Raw genomic sequence first — 17,342 nt, 5'->3', positions numbered from 1 at the left:
TGTCATTGACAAGGCACCAGACACTGGTGCTACAGGGCCCTCTCTTACTCAATCCATGGAGTCCTTGGGGGTGAGCCTGTCCTCCCTCCCTGGGCACAGGCTGTGCTGGGGCAGACCTGAAGGACTTGTGTCAATGAGGCAGGTTCACTTTCCTCTGAGAAAGGCAGAGACATCACACAGCCTCATTCCAGGGCTTCTGGGAAGACTCAGACACAACTGGAAAGGAGTTCCCAGAATTGCAAAACAAATTGAAGTAAGAAAGGAAGGAAGGGAGAGGGAAAAGAGAAAAAACAGAGAAAGGGGGATGATGAGGGAGGAAGGAAGGGATGGATGGATGGACAGACAGAGAGACAGTATTAACTTTGGACAGGTCTCTAAGATGTGAATATATGCAAAAGATTGGAAATACACCCAGACTTGGTGTCCACTCTACAATAGATACCTTGAGGGGTGCAATGGTAGGTGGGGAACCAGGGGATGACTTCCCAAAAGGTAATGTGGATGGCTTCATTATGATGATTCTTATCAGACTGTAATCTACATCTAGTGAAATACACCCCCCCATCTTAAAAGTGCCATCCTCTGAGCTTTGACAAATGCATGCACCAGTGGAAGCCACACCTCCAGCATGACCCAGAATATTTCCATCAGCCCAGACAGTGTCCCTGTGCCTCTTTCGAATCAATCCCACCCTGGGGGCAACCACTATTCCGATTTCTAAAATCATTGATTAAATTTGTTCGTTTTTGACATTCACATACATGGAATCATGCAGTATGTATTTTTCCTTTGGTTCCTTTATTTAGGATAGTGTTTTTGAGATTCACTCATGTGACTGCATATTTCAGCAGTCCCTTCCTTTATTGCTGAATAGTATTTCTTTATATGAATTGGTTTTTCCACTCACTTGATGACCAACATCTAGATTGGTTCCGGTTTTGACTATAGTGAATAGAACTGCTATCAACATTTGTGTACAAGTCTTTGTACAGACACATTTTCCTATTTCTCTTAGACAAAATATCTAGGATTGGAATTGCTGGGTTGTCTGGTATGTGTATGATAAACTTTAGAAGGACATGCCAAGCTGTTTTTCCTGAATGCTTGTACCTTTGTACATTCTGTGCAGAATGAAGAAAGGTAGAAAGAAAGAAGATGGGAAGAAGGGAGTGGTTACTGATCTGTTGCCGCTAGATTAGGAAATCCAGGGAGCCATCATGTGCTTCTCAGGGAACCAGTGACAAGACCCCACTAACAAGTGCCAGGTCCCCAGGAGTGAGCCTCAGATGTCACAGAGACCAGGCAGAATCAGAAATGCTTCCTGATGGTTCCTGCCTGTAATCTCAGCACTTTGGGAGGCTGAGATGGGTGGATCACCTAAGGTCAGGAGTTTGAGACCAGCCTGGTCAACATGGTGAAACCCCATCTCTACTAAAAATACAAAAATTAGCTGGGCATGGTGGCAGGCACTTGTAATCCCAGCTACTTGGGAGGCTGAGGCAGGAGAATCGCTTGAACCCAGGAGGTGGAGATTGTAGTGAGCTGAGATTGTGTCACTGAACTCCAACATGGACAGAGTGAGACTCCTAAAAAAAAAAAAATCAATTAATCAAATAAAATAAATGCTTCCTGAGAGATGGCTGGTAGAAGGATGCCACTGGGCCCCTCAGCGAGGTCAGGACCAGGACTTTAGAAATCTCAACACTGAAAAGATACAGAATATAGCACTGAAAATATGAATAAACTCTAAAATAAGAAAAAGGAGAGTCAAGGGGATTCTCATTTTCCCCATGATGAACTTGTTCAATGCTTTCTTGGTGAAATATCAAACAAAAAATCCTTCCCTCTAACGCCTCATTTTGGGCTGTCCCTGACTTGGCTGTGTCTCCCTGGGGTGATGCCCCCACCTTCCTTACACAAAGTCAGAAGTCAGAAGTCACTGCTGCAGAGTCAGAAATACAGCCAGATCATCCAAGGCCGTTCTGTCTACACTGCACCCCCAAGCCCCAGAGGTCTACCTCCTCATTTTCACCACAAAGGGAAGCAAGTTTGGTTTCCATGGCTCTACTTCAGGCTGTGACACCTCTGGGCGAGACCCCAGGGCCATGCCTGCCACTGGTCCAGAACCACAGACAGTCACCCGACACTACTGTGGCTGGGGAAATCTACTAGTGTATGGTCTCAGCTAGGGGCCGCTGTACCCACTCCAGTAAGCACTTGGAAATACCGGGGCGGGTGCTGTCTTTGGTTGTCACAATGTGTGATCCCAGCAGCTATGGATGTTAATGACAATGAACTGGATATTCCCACACAAGGTAGAATTGTCCCAGGAAAAAAGCCAACAGGGCCTCTGTTGAGAAATTCCATCAACTTGATTGATTGCAGGGCTCACATGGAATTTGGCACTAAATGTCACAGTGCCTCTCTTCTCTACATTCTGTTAGTTAGGTGAGAATTTTCTTTTGCTATTCCTTTTTAAATGTAATTGATACTAAGGTACAACGTACATCGTGCACAGGGCCCCTCTGATAGTCTGCAAGCACACTTATCACCACACATGTATAAGAAAACTAGCGAAGGCAAAAATGCTAACAGCTCTGAAATTCGGGAGGCATTTTGTGAAACCTAGTCATGGCATACTCTTGGATTTTGCTCAGAAAACCAGCTGTTGTGTTCAAAGAATGCATTCTTATTTATCCTTTCTTGAGTCAATTAGAGAATGTAGCTGGAGGAAGCCTAGGAAGTGTTATTTCAGAAAGGAATATGGAGGATCGGGATCAAGAAGCAATCTTCCCAGGGGCCAGGGTTGGGACCCTGATCTTTGGGCTACAGGCTGGGTCTATCCCTGCCAGAACTTCCCTCCCATGGGGTGTGGCCAGCACCTCTTTCTGGAGGTGCTAAGACAGCTTACATGTGCACAGATTGATGGTTCATATTCGAGAAGATAGCATAATGAAGTGCCTGGCACTGTGCTAGGAGCTGGGAGTACAAAGATAAATCAGATGTAATCTGTGCCCTTAACAGGGCTGGCGCCAGCTGCCCCATGGATCATTAATTACAAAGCTAAGACCTGATCATTTTGCTCAGGAGTCTCCAGAAGAAGAGACACGCACGAATTGCTAATGCACAAGGTGAAGGTCATTTCAGGGGCATGGGTGATGCCTTGTGAGAGACAGGTGGTCAGACAGGGAGGCTGAGACAATCAGAGAGTGCCAAGTTCCAGGACTGAGGCTGCCTGAGCTCTCTACCTCCTCTGTCACCCCACCTACCCCCTAGCCAAGATTCTGTAACAACAGAAAGGCAGGAGCACTCCTGACATCTCAGGGGTTGCAACACTGTCTCTTCCCCGAGACTCAGTGACGTTTTGTCTGCTGTATTCATTAAACACTCCCGATGCCTGTAAAGACGATGAAGCTGGCAACCGGAGAGAGCCGGAGAGCTGCCCAAGCTGCGTTTTGCTTCATCAGAGGAGCAGCTGTCTTTTCGTTATGAGATGCATTGTTAAAAGCTTCGGACGTCTGCTTCTAGCCAAGATGGAGTAACAGGGGCCAGATCTGCCCTCCTGTCTGAAATACTGAAAACCACACCAAAGATTCAAAACAGAGGTTTTAAAAACAGGTAGCTAAAGACAGTGATTCCCAAGGGATGATGCAACAAATGAGGTGAGTTCTACCACAGGCCCAGCTCACTGCCTTGAGAGTTTACAAAACAGTGGTGCAGGAAGGGAGAAGCCAGCCAGGGCCTGGCCAGCTCCGTAAGTTGGAGAGATGGAGCTGATAGTCAAGGGAGTAACCAAGACAGTGAGGTTTCTCCCCAAGGGACCTTAGCGTAGAAGAAGGCAATGGTAAACAAATGCACCAATAAATATATAATGACACATCGTGGCAAGTGCTGTGAAATAAATAGAAAAGAGAACCCCCATAGGTGTTTGCAGAAGAAGCAGGTGGGGTGGGCAGCTTTGGATGCGCCCACCTGTATGGGGTCCAGAAGACCAAGGAGATCAGAAACTTCCCTTGGGGGTGGGGGGCGCTTGTGGACCCCCGCAAGGTCCAATGCATGAAAGAAGTGTGTGAGGTCAGACAAGCCCTCCAGGCACTCTTGGTGGCAAACGCCTCCCCTACTGTCTTCATAGGGTTTTCGTGAGGATCAAAGATGATGGAGGCATTTTTGTGGGTCCAGGAGTAGCAAAGACTTCAAGGCACTACTAGGCACAATGGCACATAGCTCAGTTATATTCTCCTTTCAGAATTGGGGAAACTGAGGCCTCATAGCCAGGGGCCTTGCGACAGTACTCACGGCTAACTCAACACATGCTAACGTCTGAGCTGGGCAAACAGCTATCCCCATCAGAGCCAGCTGTTGGAGAAGCTGCACACAGGAGGTGCTGGATTGACAGGCGAGAACAGAGCCAGTGATGAATGAATCAAACAGACAGTGAGTAGGTTGGAAACAATCTCAGTTTTGCAAGATATCTTTAGATAGGAATGCATTTGGGTCTAGAAGAGGGGAGTGAGAGCCATGTTCTTGGTTTTAAAATTGCTTCTCCATTGCGAGATGAAGGCTTTATCCACGGCGGGGCCTCTTGACCCTGTGAGTGGCAGCCCGCCTGCTCTCATGGCTCCCTGGTTCTGGAGCACAGCCTGAGTGCCAGGTACTGCTGGTGACACTGTGGGCATGCTAGGGGCCTCTGGGCCTCAGAGGCATTGTTAGATGGCTTTCCTAACTTTCCAAGTCTTTGGGGACTCAAGCTCCGGGCTGCCTGAGCGGCTTCCTGACTGTTCCCCAGGAGCGGAAAGGGCCTGGCGCTGAACTGGCTTTGACTGCGGTCAGGTGGGAGCGGCGGCCGCACGTGCTCTCTTTGTTTCTGGCTTCCTGAGCACCCCAGGCAGGTCACAACTGCTGTCAATGCAGTCTGGTGCCGCTTGTCTAGGGCCTTCCGCGCCATAGAGCTCAGCCTCCGTCTCCTTCAAGGTACCAATGTTGGCGAATGCGCTTCCCAAGCCTCTGGGGGCAAGTTCAGCCTGTGCTGTGGGAAACGAAGGCAGAAGCACCTGGGCTGGGAGTCGCTTCTCTTTCCTAAGGTGAGTGTGGGCCCGGTGACACGGCCATGGGGAGCAGAGGTGAAAGGAGTCACAGCCCTGCTCCAGGGACAGTGTCCTGGCACCGCTGGTCCTCAGCGTGTGCTGGGGTCCCCTTCTGCACCGCTCCCTCCCGCTCACCACAGTGTCTTGAGGAAACCATCTAGCATGTCAGGGAAAAGTGCGAATGCACAGGACTCTCTCGGCATGCGCAGGAAGGGCTGGGATACTGGAAAGCACTCAGGAGCAAACGTCCTCTTCGGCCCTGCCGCACCCAGCTTGCTGAAGCCCCTGTTGATTTTGTCTGGCTCACAAGGACAATGTGGGGGCCAGAGCTTTGCTAAAGATGTGTGTGATGCAGAATCTGATCTGTGTTGTAGTCCCTTTGGACAGAGAGGGAAACTGAGGCTCGGAAAAGGGGAGGAGCCTGTCTGAGGCCACCCAGGGACCAGACCCATTTCCTCCTGTCTCTCAGCCTCACTTTATGAACTGCCCACAAAGTACCACAAAGGATGTGGTTTCTCAGCAGTCGCTTCTGGGCCCTCGGGGAGGCCTGTGCCAGGGTGTCCACCTCCTCTGGCAGCCGAGGGAGGTCGGGAGAGCTAGCCTGGCTGTGCGATTGCTCACTCACTCCTCACCCTGAAGACCCCAGGGCACGTGAGCTACACTTGAAAACCACAAATACAAAATCAGACCTCGGTGCCTTGACCAACCTCGGCAATAAGCCCCTATTTCTACAGAGAAATGAGGGATATTGAGGTGCGCCTGGATGAACACAGTGCCCCTGTGTGCCTATAATTCAGGGTCCCCCATCCCCTTCTCTACCAGTGGGAATTTGGCTCAGGCTTCTGGGTTTAGCATGGAGACCCCTGTTTCATAAGTCTCCCCAATTCCTCCCTCAAATCAAGGGTTCCTACAGTAGGAAGCTCCTTGCTGCCCGCAGGTGAGAGGCACCTGTACCTGGCCCATGCTTAGCAGAAAGCCTCACTGTCCTGGGAGCGCCTCAGTGGCCTGCCTTCCCAAAAACAAGGGTTGCAAGCTTCTTTGCTGTGCAGGAGGGAAGTGGACTGTGGGCACTGGGACCTAAATGAGGGATCCTGCCTTGCGCCCTGTAGCCCGGGGGCAGGGTTGGGAGGAGAGTGTCCCAGGGGAGTAATGCTGGCCTGGCCTGTTTTGAGGCAGTCTGTCTCTTGTTCATCTCTCCCATGCTGCCTCCCGCATGCCAACTATACCCCTTCCTGCCCCAAGAAGCTGGGCTTTCGTGGCCAGCAGCACTGAGCACACGCCCCTCTCGCCCACTGCAGATGGGAATGGTGGGCCTGTGGATACGCATATCACCTTGCTCAGCTGCTGGTGGGTGGTGTGGCAGCAAGTCAGACCTCAGTGTGCCACCAGGATGGTCTCAAGGCTCCAGAGAAGCCCAAGCCATAAGGGGTGGGCCAGGCAGGACTCTTCGCTGAGCTTCATAGGGAGAGTTGTGAGAGTCCTGGGTCCTATCCTCAATGCTGTACGAGTGGCCCTGAAAATATCCTCTCTGCCCTCAGCCTCTTCTCAGCAACTGCTTTGTGTGTGCAGAGCCTTTCAGGGCCTCAGCCCCAGCCTGATGGGCCCCCTGTGCTGGAAGCATCTGACAGAGACGGGGGCCTCCTCACCCGAAGCGCCTCAATACCACTGGGGCAGTGCCTTCCTCCTGGCTTAGGCCCCCACCTGGGCATTCCCTCTGCCCACTAAGTGGCCTCATCTTGTGACTGCTCCCTCCAACCCCCTCTCGACCTTCTCCCTGACTCCAGGCCTGTGCTGGGTCTTGCTGGGTTATCACAGTGGTGCCATCACCCTGCCAGCCCCTCCTTCCTGGGGTATCGTATCAGCTGCCCAGCTCAGCACAGTGGTTATCCACACTGGCTTTGAATCAGAAGGACCAGCAGTTAAAATCCAGATCCTGACTTTGGGCGTCATTGACTCTGTTAGATTTAATCTCAGTTTCTTCCACTGTAAATCGGGGGAGGCAGCAGAACCACCTCCACAGGGCTGGTGCAAAGATTACATGAGAGACGCAATCAGAGAGCCAGCGTAGACACCCCTCAGCTGCCCGGCCACATCCTTTCCCGTAGACACCCCTCAGCTGCCCGCCCACATCCTTTCCCTTCTCCCTGCAGAACCCGATTCCCCTCCTGTGCCCCCCTGCCCTGCAGAGGACCTAGGCTTTGGGGGAGGCGGGCCCAGCCACGAGGTGGGTTTTCAGCGTTGCAGCCAGGCCTGGTTGTTTCAGTACTTATGCCCCTAACTGGTTTAGGGGTCACAGAGTTCCAGCAAGGACAGGAAAAGTCTGCCGGGGGCTCCCAGTGATTTCCCTGGTCTTCAGGGAGATGCAGAGGAGGCAGCTTCTCCTCCTGTACACTGCTGCATCCTTTATGTCAAAGCTGAGCAGCTTATACAGGGTGGGTGTGTCTCAGTGTGATGCCGGTGGTCAGGGTCAGTCTCCAGAGGAGACACTGGAGCAAAGACTGGACCTGGGCAGGGGGCTCATCATGCAGGTATCTGGGGAAGGAATGGCCGAGTGCAGGCCCCGAGGTGAGTGTGGGAGTGCTGGGGAGCAGGAAGGCGGTCAGTGTGGCCGAAGGGAGTGGTGAGGGGAGACTAGAAGGAGATGGGACCACATGGGGCCACGGGGATGCCATGAGGAGGCCATGGGGAGGACCGAGAAAGGAGCCGGCAGTGGGGGGACTTGCGAGAGGGGGGTGAGTTCTGGCCTACAGGCCTGCACAGTCCCTCTGTGTTGAGAGTAGACCTGGGGTGTGGTGTGGGGAAGGGTGGGGGGCTGCGGGGATACTGCTGAAAACCCAGCAGCGAGATGGCGGGGCTCAGACTCAGGGGTTCTCAGCAGAGGTGGTGAGAAAAGCTCAGAGTCTGGAAATGCTGTAAGTTAGATTTCATGAACATTAGGATGTGGGTGGCAGATACAGAGAACAGCTGAGGATGACTCTGAGGGTTTGGGGCTGCACCTGTGGAAGGATGAAGCTGTCATCGATTGACGGGGGGGATTACTGGGGCTGTGCCACTTTGGGACAGGTGTGGAGGTCGGGTGTGGAGGTCAGGTGTGAAGTCTGACATCATCACACGCCACAGGAGACAGAGAGAAAGCAGCAGGGGCGGCCTCCACATTCAGAATCGAGGCTGGGCTGAGGCAGGCATTTGGGAGTGGTCAGCACCCCGCCCTGAGACTGGAGGGGCTCATCAAGTGGGGAAGGTAGGCAGAGGAGAAGAGGGCCAAGGCCTGGCCCTGGGGCCCCTCAACGTGAGGAGGCGCAGAGGAGGGTGAGGCAGGAAGCCAGCGAGGAGGGCGGCCCAGGCCATCTGGTCCTGCGGCCATGTGAGGAAGGGATGTCCAGGATGAGGGGAGGTCAGCTGTATCCACCGCAGCACACGGTCAAGGATAGGGATGCTGGGAGCCGACACTGGATGGAGCCACATGGTGGTTGCTGCTGGCTGCTGAGAAGTGGTTTGGTGGGAACGAAGGAAGGAAGCCCAGATTGGAGTCAAAGAGAGAATGAGAGAGGAAATGCAATCAGTGAGGACGACGCACAACTGCGGCTCGAGTTCCGCTGCAAAAGGGAGCGGCGTCATGGAGCGGAATCTGGTGGGAGAAGTCATGGGAAGGATAAGGCAAGAAGTGGTGTAAGTGTGATTGTGTGTGTGTGATAGTGTGAGTGTGTGTGTGAGAGAGTGTGAGAGTGAGTGTATGTGTGAGTGTGGGGAGTGTGTGTATGTGGGGGAGTGTGTGTGTATGTGGGAGAGTGTGTGTGTATGGGTGTGTGTGTGAGAGAGCTTGTGAGTGTGTGAGTGCATGGGGGTGTATGTGTATGAATAGTGTGTGTGAGTGCATGGGAGTGTGTGTGTGAGAGCTTGTGAGTGTATGAGTGCATGGGAGTGTGTGTGTGAGTGTGTGTGGGAGTGTGGGGGGAGAGTGTGACTGTGTGTATGAATGCGTGTATGTATGTGAGTGTGTGTGAATGTGTGTGTGAGTGCCTATGAGGGTTTTTGGATGTGGATGTGGGTGAATGTGTGTGAATGAGGGTATAGTGTGTGTGTATGAGTGTAAATGTGTAGGAGTGTATGAGTGTGTGAATGTGTATGTGTATGAATGAGTGTGCGTATGAGTGTGAGTGAGTGTCAGTGTGAGTGCCAATGGCTATGGCCCAGGAGAGGGGGAAGAGCTGAGCCGGAGGGGGCCTGTGCCTGGTGTGTCTGATAAAGTAAGAGCAGGGAGAGAGGGGTGAGGGGCCCACAGGGAGCAAGGACAATGCTTGGCCAGATGAGGAAACTGAGGCACACAGCCAGGTTAAGTAAAGGTGCCCAACTTCATTTAGATGGGTGCCAGAGCTGGGATTGAACCTGGACAGCTGGCTCCGGGGCCAACCTGTGATGCCTGCGTGGACTCAAAGCAGGTGAGTCCCCACGTAACGACAAATGGCCAGGAAAGATGCTTTGGGGGAAACCTGGAGGGTGGAGGGAGCAACACAGTGTATGGAAAGGGGTGACGGGGCCACCCTGGGCATCAGGAAAGCCCCTCTGAGGAGGTGATGTTCAAGCTGAGCCCAACAGGGTGTGGGGGCACCCTATGAAAACGTACCAGCAAGGGAGGAAATGGGGGACACAGGCAGCGGCACCCCGCGCCTCTCTGCCCCCTGGCTGGTGGCTGAGGCCTTTCCTGAGCCCTGGGTGGGGGGCCCCGTGCCCCTAACCTGTGGCTCCTAACCTGTAGGCCGTGTTCCGCGGGCCACCTGCTCCCCGGCTTATTCATTTCTGCCTGGTGCTCTGGGCGCGGGGCCCAGCGTGGTGGTAGATTGGCTGCTTATCATCAAGGGCACTGTTCTCAGGCTTGGTTCCTGAGGGGGCATTTAAAAAACCCAATACATTATTAATAATTGTCTCCATCATTCCTGTGCCTAATTAGGAAAGGAAAATTATGAATCGGGCTTATGTCTCTTGGTGGGGGTGGCTTCAGCTTTCCCTGGTGCGAGGGAGAGTCTGGGTGGAGGCCGGGCAGGAGCCGAGAACAGCAGGTCACTGCCTGGTAGAATTAATTGCACTTCTGGTAGCAACGAGAGAACACATCCCCCTTGTTTTTGCCCAAAGAGCCCTCTTTGTTAGACTCCTTAAGGCAAGGCCTTGTTACTCAATAGCATCTCCTCTCTTTTAGTAGCTGCATTCCTCCCCTTTTCTGTCCTGGCCCTGGGTCCCCTCCCCAGATCTGCCGGGCCTTCTGTTCCCACCAGGGCTGCAGACACACAGCGGCGCAGAAGGGCTGCACATTTGCCGGCTTTAGAACAGCTCAGCACCTTTGAGAAGTGACTAGAGGAGGCTGCATTCAGAACTTGTGCCCATGGCCGGGTGTGGTGGCTCACGCCTGTAATCCTAGCACCTTGGGAGGCCAAGGCAGGAGGATCACTTGCGCCCAGGAGTCTGTGACCAGCCTAGGGAACATGGCAAGACAAAAAGTTTAAAAATTAGCAGGGATAAATAGGCTGGGTGCAGTGGCTCCTGCCTGTAATTCCAGCACTTCGGGAGGCTGAGGTGGGTGGATCACCTGAGGTCAGGAGTTTGAGACCAGTCTAGTTAACATGGTGAAACCCTGTCTCTACTAAAAATACGAAAAAGTAGCCAGGTGTGGTGGCACATGCCTGTAGTCCCAGCTACTTGGGAGGCTGAGGCAGAATCAGAACCACTTGAGCCCGGGAGGCAGAGGTTGCAGTGTGCCAAGATCGTGCCACTGCACTCTAGCCTGGGCAACGGACTCTGTATAAAAAAAAAAAGAGTAAGACAAAAACTATAAAAATTATCTGTGCATGGTGCTGCATACTTGTACTCCCAAATACTCTGGACTTGCACTGGGAGGCTGAGATAAGAGGATGGCTTGAGCCCAGGAGTTTGAGGCTGCTGTGAGCTACGATGATGCCACTGCATTCCAGCCTGGGTGACAGAGCAAGACCCTGTCTCAAAACAAATATGATGGGGCCCTCCTGAATGTGCCATGAGGTAGAATGTGCTCTGTCTAATCAGTTGTAATCACTTTGCAGAGGAGTTCAGGGTCAACTTAGACCAGCGGTTGACATTGATCTGAAGGCCAAATCTGGCCCATCACCTGTTTTATAAATAAAGTTTTATTGAAACACAGACACACCTATTTGTTTACACCTTGTCCATGGTAACTTTTGTGCCACATTGGCAGCATGGAATATTGCCTCAGAGACTGTATGGCCTGCAGAGCCTAAGACATTTACTATCTTGCCTTTTACAGAAAGTTTTTTTACCCCTAATTTAGAGGAATCATAACCTGAGATTCTTAGACAAGCTTAGAAGAGTGGTCTGCTAGTACCCTGGAATTATGCCACAAATTTGTATTTTGCAAGTAAACAATCCACTCCTTCCACATTATTTTTAGAAAGGCCCTTTACCCCAAATGTCACACCAAGGCCCGGATGGGAGTCTCTGGGCGTGTGGCACAGGGCTCCATTTTGCCTGGGAGTTTTCATGGTGACAGTGTGGTGAGGAAGCAAAGCACCACAGAGAGACAGGCACAAGTGTGGATCCTGACTGACACCACTGCTGCTCAGCTGGTCTTTTTTAAAAAAGGAATAAACCTGAAATGTCTGTGGCTGTGGGACAAAACCATACATAGTATTGAAGAAAAAAAGATCCAGATTGACAGGCAGAGCTGGATTGTCTAATATAGTAGCCACCAGACACGTGACTATTTAAATTTAAGTTCCTTAACATTAGATAAATCAAGAATTCATTCCTCTGTTGCCCTGGCCATGTTCTAAGTGCTGAATAGCTACCCGTGGCTAATGGCTACTGTTTGGCACAGCACAGCCCCAGACCATTTCCAGCATCACAGAAAGTTTATTGGGCCATCCGGAGTGATGGGAGGTGGGATGCTCTGCTTCTCTTTCCAAAAAGGTGGCCAAGAGCAGTTTTCTTACCGTACTGAAAGCACGCTGAGATAGCCACCTGTATCCTGCCACTGCGATCTACTTTCAAAGCACATTTTTCTGAGGTTCTTTTATTTGATTCTCAGATCACCTCCCCCTGAAACAGGCAAGGCAGGGATCACTAGGACTATTTATAGATAAGGAAACTGAGGGTTCTGAAGGTCAAAGAAGCAAAGTCACAGAGCTGTGAGTCAAGTGACAGAGTCAGGGCTGGGGAGACCCCTCCTCCCGGCAAGCCAGCACTCTACGGAGCTGGAAACATGCCAGGGTGTATTCTAACCCCACACGGGGCTCCTCGCTCCCTCTGTTTTTCAGCAGCCACGCGCTTGGTGAGTAGAACACCTGCATTTAAAAAGCACTAATGATGTCTTTCTGAAAATAACAAAGCAGAAGGCAGCCCCGGCTCCACCCTCCTCGATGGGCGGCTGTGCCACTGTGGTCAAACGGGGCCAGGCCCCAGGCCCACGTGAACTCCACCAGTGAAATACCCAAAGGCCATTTCTGTGACACTGGCTTGTCCAAGGATGGGGCACACCGAGGCTGGGCAGGCTTGGCAACCAGCTTCTGCCTGGAAATTGCATTCTCTGTCTGGACAAGAAGCCCAGTCTGAAGATCCGGGGCACGCAGCCTGGGTTATGGTACTGTCATTGAAACCCTTTGGACACCTGCAAGTCACTTCACCTCTCTGGACCTCAAATGCCTACCTGCCCGAGGGGAGTGGTGACCCTGCACCAGAGCAGGGGTCCTCAGCCTCGGCACTGGACAATTTGGACTGGATAGTTCTTTGCGGTGGGGGCTGTTCTGTGTACCCTAGAACGTCTCACAGCATCACTGGCCTCTACCCACTAGATGCCAGTAGCTCCTCTCCCCTAGCTGTGATGACCAGATGTCCCCTGGGAAACTAAGAGAGCCACAGGGCTGGAAGATATCCAGGGTTCTTTCCTGGCTTCTGCACTCGGTGGAGACTGATGCGGCCAACACAGGCACAGCCAACAGCGCCTGACTCGGCCTCCCAAGTGCACTGCACCAATCCCAGCCAACTGAAGGAGTTAAAGTGGATGGCCTTCCAGCCAGGACGTTCTGAGATTACAAGCCAACTGCCTTCAGGATGACCCCTGGCTACTCAGAGGCTGTGCAGTGGAACTGTCTGTAACAGGGTCCAAGAAGAAGCCAAGGCATTATTTCCAAGGCATCTATAATGCTCGCTGCCAAGTCCGGAGACAATGGGCCTTTGCCACCCACGGTCCAGTTCATTCTAAATCTGAGAACAAGGAACCCATTCACTCTTGGGAGGGGCAGATGGTACAGGGATAGGGGGTAGGCCAACATCTCTTCCAGGAAACAGTGGCCTCTGGCCTTCTCTGGTTGCTGGCAAGGATGACACAGAAACTTGGGAGCAGGGAACAGGCAGTGCTCTACTGCCTTATTTTTCTCTGGTGGAAGCAGGGGGCAACACCAATTCATGCTGTTCACTGACCCAGCTAGCAGAACCTTGCCGTCTTTGCCAAGCAGAAGACCCGACAATAGAGCTTTCCCAAAGGCCACTGGAGACCCACCCTTGACTGAGTGGAGACGTGATGCCGCCCCCTTTGTGGAGAGGACTCCTTTGATGAAGGAAGGAAGGTGTAGGTGAGCAGGGCGACTCTGACCTATTTCAGGCAGAACAGCTCCCGGTTGGAGTGCCCGCCGCCAGACCCCAGGAAACACGAAATCCCGCAATGCGAACAGGAACAGCCTTTCCCTCCATAACAAGATGCTATGATGGCGATTTACACAGAGTCACGGGTACCACTGCTTATGCCCATGCAAAAGGTCACTCCGCTGGGCTGGGCCTGCTGGACTGTCCCTGGGCCTTTGCTAGGGTTTGCTTGTTACTTGCCATCTGCTGGCAAATGAGCAAATGCTTAAGGTTTCAGAAAATTTTATGGAGGAAAATATTTATATTAAAGAATGTCCAATTGCTTAATAAAAACATAACGATAAGAGTTGCTAAGCACTTGTCAGGCACCTTGCCCATGTGACATCTGATTTAAGTCTCCTGATCCATCAGGAGATGTGGGTGTCACTGTCCCCATTTACTTAAGTGAGAATAAGCTCAATGAAGAGAGGTCAGTTGTGGAGCTGGGATTCTGGGACAATCTGACCCCAAAGTCCATCTTCTTTTGTCACGTCCCACTGCAAACCAGGCAGAGACTACTGCTACTAGATCTCAGCAGCAGCGCCTTGGTCCAGCCCAAGAATAGATTTTAACATTGCCTTGTGGGGGAGGGCGGAGCCACAGAGAGCCTTGACGTCTGTCCTCTGGTCCCCACCTTCTCTAGCCCTCTATCTACCCCTCCCAAGGGCAGATGGCAGGACTCACTCAACTGAAGAGACTATGATAGGTGAGCAAGACCAGAGAGGGCAAAGCTGGCTACACCCACACCTTGGGTTCCAGGAGGGAAGGAAAAGGGAACCAAACTTCTCAGCAAGGGAGAAATTTATTCATTTCAGCATGAGCTCTTCCCCTTTAATTCCTTACAGTCGCGGGCTCCCTGAGCACAGTATTTCAAAACCGGGTGGACGCTGAGCCCTCAAGAACCCAGTCTCTGCCACCCACTCTTTACACTTCATGACAGCCGGCCACACGGGTCACCGTCATCGACCATTCCATCACCTTCCTTTGACAGGGACATGAATGGGGTCTCAGAGGTGAGGGCTGCCTCATACAGACAGGGCGATGCTTCAGAAACCAGCTGCGTTCGCCTGCTTTAGAAAACCAAAGTTACCAGAAGCAAGCGCCACGGCAGCTGAGGCCTTTGGGAAGGTACGGCTGGCTCGGCTCCTCACCAGGAAGTGAGGTGGGTTCTCAAAAGCTCTCTAGGAACTGACATTCCTAATTAGCTGGGCGTGGTGGTGCATGCCTGTAATCCCAGCTACTCAGGAGGTGGCAGGAGAATTGCTGGAACCTGGGAGACAGAGGTTGCAGTGAGCTGAGATCAGGCCACTGCACTCCAGCCTGGGAGACAGAGCTAGACTCAAAAAAAGAGAAAGGAACTGACATTCCCAATTCTGGACTCTCCCGAACCATAAAATAGAACCAATAACCTGGAAGGGCTCACCATGCGCGCCAGAGAGCAGAGACTCCTCTCGCACTTCCGAGGCCCCGCTCTTCCCCACCCAAAGCTCTTCTCCCACACACAGCGGCCTCTCTCTCCTTCTCTCCTTCCCTAGCCCCGTGCTGTCTGAAATCCAGCCTGAGAACCCCATGAGAGGCCAATTTTAAAAAGAGAATAGAGAAATCCAGATTTCTTTTTAAGTCTGGGTCTTGCTATGTTGTCCAGGCTGGTCAACTCTTGGCCTCGAGCAATCCTCGTCTCGGCCACCTACAGCATCCCAGGTGTGAGCCACCATGCCTAAAATATGAAACGCCTTTGATGTTACATACCGTTTCTTTTTTTCTTTTAAACATTAGGTGTGGCTCATTAGTGCAGTATCTGATGGCTGCCACGGCCAGACTTCTGAGGGGCAGTGACCGAGGCCGTGGCCTCAGACGTGGAGGGGCAGTGACCCAGGCCGTGGCCTCAGACGTGGATTGGTTTTAATCTGTCTCTCTGGGAATAAAGGAGGGAAATGAAGCCATCATCCTCAAATACAGAAAGTAAAAAACAAGCGCAGTGTTCTTAGGTCCTGAGCCTGTCCTCTGCCTCTCCCTGGCTTGCTGGGGCGTCTTACCCTAGGGTGGGCAGGAGGAAAAGTCCTGCAGCTGCCGGTCCTGGCCCCCGCCCCCACCCCAGCCCTATCTACGCTCTCTCCCCAGATCCATCAGGCGCATGCCTTCAAGTATCAGGCAGATGCCAACGGCTCTCACGGGTGTGGCATCGGCCCGGCACATCCCCCAAGTCCCTGACTTCCACATCCAGCAGTGACTCAGTGTCTCCGCGGGGGTGGTCCACAGGCTGGCTCTGGGTTCCCTGTCCAAAATCAAACTTTACCTCTCCGCTGCACCCTCCTCCCCTAATCCTCCATTCACCCAGCTGCTCAGTTCCGGAACCTGGGTCTTTCGGACAAGCCGTTCAATTGGGCAGCAAGTCCCCTCTGTGGTCCCTTCAACCATGTCCCCCACAGCAGCCTCCTTGCCAGTCTCTCCACCTGCCCCCCAAAGTACCCAGGGTGTTCTTTGCAAAGTGTAAGTGAGATCCTATTACATTCCTGCTCAGTGCCTTTCAAACGCTTCTTACCAGAGGCACGAGAAAACCCAATCTTTCTACCACGGCCTTTGCGAAATACTGCTCCCATATGGATCACTGACGTCTAAACCCTTGTAGGGAAGAATCTAGAAAGTTTCCTAGCAGTGACAGAACTGTCAGGGCCAGCACACAGCACACTTCCAAGGGGGGATGGAAAATCTGTGAGACGTGGGTTAAAAAAAAAAAAAAGGAAGGAAGGAAGGAATGGGTCCTCTTACTTAACAGCTGTCCCTCTGACACGGCTGTACTTGAGAACCGTCAGCCCCTGCCACCAGCTTGAGCTCACAATCCCGCCCTTCCGTTCCTCTCGTAGGGCTGAGCGGCTCCGTGGACACGTCAGACTGGCTAATCCCAAGGGTTTAAATGGCCCACAGAAAGCATCTCAGATTAGTTGAATAAAAAGATAAACTGCTTTGCCGGCTGTAAGGCCCAGAATGTTCTGAGAGATGAGAAGAAAAATCCTTCGTGTATTTCTGACTGTGAAGGAGTCCAGAGTTCCGGCCTAGGGTAGGGGCTGGAGGGAGGGGGCTTCACCCCGCAATTGGCCTGTGGTTGAAGGGCACGTGGCAACAGCTGGCCTCTTCCTCACGTGGAGTTGTGCAAGCCCTCTGAGCCTGTGCGGTGGGCTGGGCAGTGGGCTTTGTCTTAATGGTAACATAAGTTTACAGAAATGGTGAAAAAAGGAATACAGGGGGAGGAAATGGAGGGAAATATTTTAAAATCTCAAAAGCATGAAGATAAACCTGGTAGCTCTTGATGCCATTGGATTCTGCTGTGTTTAGGCCAAGAAACTAAAGAGAACTCTGTCTGAAGGAGGGAGCCTCGCCTCACCTCTAAGCGGACATGTGGCAGACGCTATTGGTGTCCACCCCCGGGTTCCCTTCTTGGGGCGCCGATGATGCTCCGATAGGGAGGCCTAGGAGGCTGCTCTTGGCCTCAAGGCAGAACTTCCTGCATGGGGCTACTCACTCCAGAGTTCCCATGGGTTCCCACGGAACATTCCAGCTGAAGCCACACCCTTGCCTTTCCTGTCCTGCCTCCTT

At 52.3% G+C, this 17,342-nt stretch overlaps 1 protein-coding gene across 1 annotated transcript in view; it reads right to left on the bottom strand.

The window, feature by feature from the left end:
• PRIMA1 (proline rich membrane anchor 1) overlaps window positions 1-17,342 on the bottom strand; it is a 67,715-nt gene that overhangs the window by 19,684 nt on the left and 30,689 nt on the right. The gene's annotated exons all lie outside the window — the stretch shown is intronic.

The sequence above is a fragment of the Saimiri boliviensis genome, chromosome 2 (genome assembly GCF_048565385.1).
Source record: "Saimiri boliviensis isolate mSaiBol1 chromosome 2, mSaiBol1.pri, whole genome shotgun sequence".
Classification (NCBI taxonomy): Eukaryota; Metazoa; Chordata; class Mammalia; order Primates; family Cebidae; genus Saimiri; species Saimiri boliviensis.
Note: the sequence above shows the minus strand (reverse complement) of the source record. Positions and strands in the feature narration are given on the sequence as shown.